At 38.8% G+C, this 6768-nt stretch overlaps 1 pseudogene; it reads right to left on the reverse strand.

Moving 5' to 3' along the window:
• Nucleotides 1–5099: 5099 nt before the first annotated feature.
• Nucleotides 5100–6241, reverse strand: LOC103224638 (outer mitochondrial transmembrane helix translocase pseudogene; annotated as a pseudogene).
• Between the last annotated feature and the right edge of the window lie 527 nt (nucleotides 6242–6768).

The raw sequence follows: 6768 nt of genomic DNA on the forward strand, positions 1-6768 counted from the left end.
CAGAAAAAGATATTTTATTTCTTGTAAAGGGTTACAGCCTGCATGTGGCCATTTCACAGAGTCGGAAGCAGAGTCTGGCAAAGACAAGGGGTGGCACTTCAAAGAAGGAGGGGTTAGGCTAGGAGCTTTATGATGAACAGATTGGCTACACGTACATATTTAACAGGATGTAGGAGAAGCTCTGAATATTCAGGAAGATGGTCCTGACACATGCGCACTAATAAACATGCACGTAACATATAATCTGTGTTCACTTTGAGGTGGAGACTTAACACTTAGACATATGACAACTAGACCCTGTATGTCTAAAAGTCTTCTCGGGACACAAAGGCACTCACGTGTGCAGCCTTTGTAAACTGACCAAACCTTATCCATGGTCAGTGGTCTTCTAATCAGGAGAAAGTTGCTGAATCAGTCTCTTGTCCAATCAAAGCTTTAGTTAGGGCTGGTGAAACGGGGGCCCTCAGTTAGTCAGCGTCTAATGATTGGTAAAGTGGAAAGTTTCAACATTGCTTATTTCAAGGCCAGTATTTGTTTAGCCACTTGCTACAGAAAAAGGAAATATTTGTGACAATTAGAACATAATTTATTTTTTAAGTATAAGGGTGGATGACTTAACCCTTGCCTGGCATGGCCTTAGGTCCTGTTTGTAGTTTGATATCTGACTGCCACAAAGTCTGTCCCGTCAGTCTTATGATCTCCGGTCTAACACTGTTTTTCCTAAACTCCAAAAGGAAGGGAGTATAACCAGGTGTGTTTGACCTCCCAGCCTGTCAGTTTTCAAGGTTTTTAATGGTGTCTTCTTAGCCAAGAGGGGGTTTGTACAGTTGGTTGGGGCTTAGACTTATTTTTAGTTTACACCTGACTCTGGTTCTTTTGTCTCTGTCTTCCACTTATAAGGACTCTATTATTATATTGGTTTTATCTGGATAATCCAGAATAATCTCCCTATTTTAAGGTCAGCTGATTAGCCACAATAATTCCATGCATTATCTTAATTACTCTTTGTCATGTAACGTAACATAGTCACAGGTTCTGAAGATTGGGGTATGGATATGTAGCAGGCCATTATTCTGCCTTTGACAGCTAGGAAAATCTCCCGTACACATTTACTTAGTACAGAGATGCTCATGGAGGCAAAAATGAGTGCAGCAAGACACTGTGAATATATGCCCAACATTTGCTGAGGTGGCACAGCAACTCCTCAGGCCAACAGTTCATTCTCTATTTGTCAGAACCCTACATACACTTGGTCACTCAGTTAAGGAAGCTCTCCATATCCACCTCTATAACTGATGCTTCTTCCTCTTTGCCTAACACAAGTCGTTATTCTTCTATGTCACCTTTATGCCTTGTAGCAGAGACTAATCTACATAACTCTCCCAGTACCTTAAGATCTACCATCCATTCCACTACAAACTTCCAAGAGTTCAGTAAGGCAAGTTTTATGAAATGTCCTATTGAGTGGATCTACAAATCTACATGTTAAAGGTGGTGATGATGCCAAGGGTCAAATACTGTCTGACAGCAGCATGATTTCCATTTAATATCCATTCAAGGAGTATTTCCAGAGCACTGCGTTCCTGGTCCTGTGGAAGGTGAAAGACAAGGGAACTCTCTACATTCATAGAACATGCACTGTGATGGAGGAGGGATACAGATAAACAAGCTCCTCTAAACCTTTAAATGTGCAGCGTCCATTACAGTGTGCAGGAGAGGCATGTAATCTCAATCAAGTGATCTCTTAGGGGAATCTGTGTTTTGGTTCTGGTTTTGTTTTCCTCACTTGCAAAATGAGACTGGAATAAATTGGAGGATGTTGTCGGGCCCTGGACATATTTAGTCCATAAAGGTGAGGCCAATCATATTGGCCCTGTGTGGTGGGTTTTTCTTTTCTTTTTTTGAACGAACATCAGATGTGCTGGCAACATGGAACCTATTTACCTCCCAGCAATGATCTGAGCTGAGATGTGCATGTCTCTGGCATCTGCACATGCTCTCCAATCACCATCAGCCACTTCACTTGCTATGGCACCTCTTACATAGAAGCCAAGTATCAGGGGCCATTTTTCAGCAGGCAGTAAGTCACCTCACTCATTCTTAGTATTAGCTCATACTTAATGTGACTCCCAGTTTTAATGATCTGGTTTTCTGTTTGCTTAATTGTGTGAATAAATCAATATACTAACCTCGACCTTAGGAAGTTCGAAATGTGGAGATAAATAATAAATATCTCTTGACTTTAAGACAGACATTAAAGAGAGGCCAATTATAACAAACCATTAAAACAGTAGTATATGTGTTAAAAAGAAAGGAAGCATGAAACAAAGGAGAAAGGACAGTTCTCTAAGGAGGAGACAGGCTTTACAGCAGGGTGGCATCAGGTAAGCAAGGAGAAAATAACTTTGCCAGCACATTGCACACATTTGGATACAATGTAGGTTCAAAATAGGTGGTTGCTGAAGAGAATGGAGATAAATTGAATTCTAGAATGAGAAATCTGCATGTCAGAGGCAAAGAGGTGAATGATAACCTGGTGTTCTGGGAACCCTAATCATTTGACCAGGGTTAGAGCATAGAATTTACATTCAGAAGAAGGGAGATATGAGACTGGGGAGACAGAAAAAAATTCAATAATTGAGACCTTGTGTGTCAGGTTGATGAGGTTTAATTTATTCTAAAGATGATAGGGTATCATGGCAGGAGATTAAGCAGGGAGCACATGACTAGATTTGAAAAGTTTTTCAAAAGATCACTGTCAAGAGAATGAGTGGTCAGCATTAGGGGCTTATACCATAGATAGACAAATAACTTGGGAGACTGTTGTGATAACCATAGTGACAGAGAATCAATAGTTAAGATTTCTATGTTGCAAATGAGAGATATTCCAAGTCCAACTCTGTTAATAAATAAGTAAACTTATTGGCTCATGCAATGAAAGTAGTGAAGTAGGGTGGGCTTTGAAGATGGATTAAAGCACCTGTCTCAGATCCATTTCCCTTTCGTTCCTGGGCTATACTTTATCTTCTGGCTGGTTTTCCTCATGTGGTGAATTAATTCAGGTTTTAAGTCTTCAGAAAATTTCCAGCAGTTGTCCCCTTGCATTTCATTGGCAAAATGGATTATGTGCTCTTCATCTAATCTTTTGTTCATGGGAATATGAAAAGCTAGGTTTAGGAACCACTCTTTGGGATAAGGATGGTAGAATTGCCATTCAATCAATCAGACCTGTCTCTGAAGTTGGGGGTTGGAATAGGTTTTTCTGAATTATCCAGGTCATATACAGGAAAGGTGTATATGGGAACAACATTTAGATTACTATCGGGAACAGGAAAGCAGTGCTTGGGAGACAGCTATCAAGAGGTACTTTGAATGATAATGGTCTAAGTTTTTTTTTTTAATGTCAGGAATGAAGTAATGGAGAGGACAGAGAAATGTTAAAAGGATGGAAGAATTGAGAGTTGATCATTGATTAATTATGAGAGGTTAAAAAAAAAGAAATTGAGAAAGAGGCCTCAACTTTCTTTTTTTTTTTTTTAAAGAGGGACCCCTTTATTACACATTTATATAATTATAAAACTATAATAATATAGTTATTAAAAATGGGACACTTTTTTCCATTTTTGGTATCTCGTATTCAATTTTTCCATCCTCTTCACAACCTTCCATTAACTTGCTTTTTGTTATCCAATGTTCACCTGAAACTTCTACCCCACCATTCAAAGTACAACCAAAGAATAAATGATCTTATAGATTGTTGTGAGAGACATTATCAGATAAATTAATCCAGTAACACATGAATAAAGATTGAGAGTTTTTAAATAAGTATAGTAAAAGCAAAAACATATGAAGCATAATTTAATCTGATGATTCAGAAGGCACCTCAAGATTGTGTTGTGCCATTTTCCTCATGCTGCGTGTTTAGGAGCCTATAACAGAATTCTGGTTAGTAAAATATTGAAAAAACTTTGACATATAATTCACATTAAATGACTACAGATAGATACAATATGGGCATTTTGATGTGTACATTTGTACTTGACCAGGGCACAATTTATAATATACTAAGAAAAGTAAAATTAATTACAAAATGAGTATTTTTAGCCCACTTAGTAACAGCTACTTGTTTTAAACTATTATTTCATTTTTGGTGACCAAATTATATTTGACCATAATTAAAGAACACATAACCTTAAAATAATATTTAAGAAACATAGTTACAACAGACATATGTTACATTAAATGAAGAAAGTAATGTACATGTATTAAAGGGTACTGAGGTTTTTCAAACCTTGGCTTTTGAAAAGTCTTTTAATCCACTTTCATGTAAATCAATTTAAACTTAAAAAGTTTATACTCAGTGTACTTACAAAAAGAGGTGAAATCAGTATTGAGCACATGACTGCCTAACAACCATTCAATGTTGATCACGAACTAATATTTTTATTTGATTATCCTGACAAACATAATAATTGAGCCCATGTATATATGCAAGATGTGGAGGATCAACTAATCAACTGCAGAAAGAAAAACACTCAACTTAAAAAAGGCTGAAACAAATGACACATGGAAATGGCTGAATCACTGTACCTTTTTGACACAACCTTAAATCTTAGTTTTACTATATATTATTTGGTACTCCTGGATTCAGTAGTTGGGGTAAAAAAGGTTTCTGTATTCAAACATATCTACAGAATGTCAATATAAAATGTGTGGATATATACATTTAATATACACACACATATGCGCACACACACAAACGCATACTCGCATGTCTAGGAACCAGCACCTAACCACATCCCTGTTTCTCACTAATGACCCAATGAATCATTTGTGACTTTAAGACCAGCTTAGATTCTATAAGGCTGTACAATATATGGCTAAAGAGGTCAAACACAAGCACCCATGTTCAGGCTGGATTCAACTGTTTCTCCTCATGATTTTTGACAAACAGTAATACCACTTATGTAACAACTATATCTCAATAACTTAGAATTCAGAGTATAAAACCATGAACATTGAGCTCCCTCATTGTTTAAAGAACACTCTTTCCATTCTATTTCCACTGACTGATAAGAGGACACACCAAACTAGATCACTGAACTGTACAAATGATCTTTACTCTTAATCTAAACAAACATGTGTTAAGACATTCTGAAATGCTGCATCCTTTGATTTCTTCATCTTTTCAATTGCCCGATGCAGGTCCTGCTGTTGAACAGGCCGAATTTCATCTTCATCATGGCTTTCTGCTGATGTAGAATTAACATATTCTCTAACACAGAGGAGGGCAGCATCTCGACATATCTCTTTTAGGTCACTTCCTGAAAAGCCGTCAGTTTCCTGGGCAACTTCTAGCAGGTCTACATGCCTATCCACATTTTCATTTTTCAAGATGAGTTTCAGGATTGCTTCTCTCTGTTTTAACGCAGGCTGGTTGATGTGAAATCTTGTAGGCATTCTTCTCATTATAGCAGAGTCAAGGTCCTGAGGACGATTGGTAGCTCCCATTACTATGACCTGGCAGCTGTGATCAGTATCCGATCCATCCCAGAGACTCATAAACTTAGCTTTCATCATGGCTGTAGCTTCATGGTCAGAACTCGAACGGTTTCATAGAAAAGAGTCTATTTCATCTATAAAGATGATGGATGGTTGTAGCTTTATGGCAAGGGAGAAGATAGCAGCAGCCAATTTTTGAGATTCACCATACCACTTGTTAGTCAGTGTCGAAGGCTGAAGGTTAATAAATCGACAGCCTGCTTCTTTGGCAGTGGCCTTGGCAATCAACGTTTTACCATAGCCTGGAGGCCCATAGAGAAGAACACCTTTTGGAGGTCGCAGAAGCCTGGAATTCTCAAACAAATGTTTCTTTTTGATAGGTAAGATGACTGTGTCTTTCAGATCCGTAATGACATCATCGAAACCTGCTATATCACTCCAAGTAACATGCATATTAAGAGGGTCTACTAGATGAGCAGCAATACTCATTTCATATTCTGAGAGCTTCACATTTTTCATACCGATTTGCTTCATTAGTTTTTCTGCCTGTTTCTGAGCTTCTACTTTTTGCTTTCTGGTTGGATCAATTGCATCTACCATCCATTTGATAGTAAAGTATGTCACTGCATCAAATATTGTCAAACGGAATGTTAAACCAACAACTTCATTTCGACTCAAAGGACGAGAAAAGGCTTCAGCATGTACCATCTTGATTGTTAACCCAGGAGTAGAAGCAGCGGGAGAAATGCCCTCAGCCGGCCTCGCACACGAAGGAAATGCAGCCTGGGAGAGAACGCTTCTGGCGGGAACCGCGAAGCACTCCCTCGCACAGAGCATGCGCGACCCGCTCGCCAGCGAGAATGCGGCGTGCTCCCAGTCTTAGAAACGGTGAGCCAGAGCAAATTCGTGCAGCCGGTGCTTGCTTAACCTGCTAGCTGCTGGCCGGAGACTTTCTGCGAAGCCCGGAGCCTCAACTTTCTGACATAGGTAACTGGGATTCCTCAATAATGAACATATTTTAAAGTAAAGAAAATGGGTTGACAAAGCCCTGATTCTTTGTTATTCAAGTAAGGTTTAGAAATGAGTTGGATGGTTGTGTTAGAGGACCAAGTTCATATGCCCGCTGCATAATAACAGACCTATACACTAAGGCAGCTGGGTTTACATCAGAGAAAGTGTTTAATGATCTCAGGGTAGCTGAGGAGATGGAAGGAGACCCTCAAATCCATCTCTCCAAGGAGTTTGGGGCCGGGGTTTTAAAGGGAT

This window comes from Chlorocebus sabaeus, chromosome 20 (assembly GCF_047675955.1).
Source record: "Chlorocebus sabaeus isolate Y175 chromosome 20, mChlSab1.0.hap1, whole genome shotgun sequence".
NCBI lineage: Eukaryota > Metazoa > Chordata > Mammalia > Primates > Cercopithecidae > Chlorocebus > Chlorocebus sabaeus.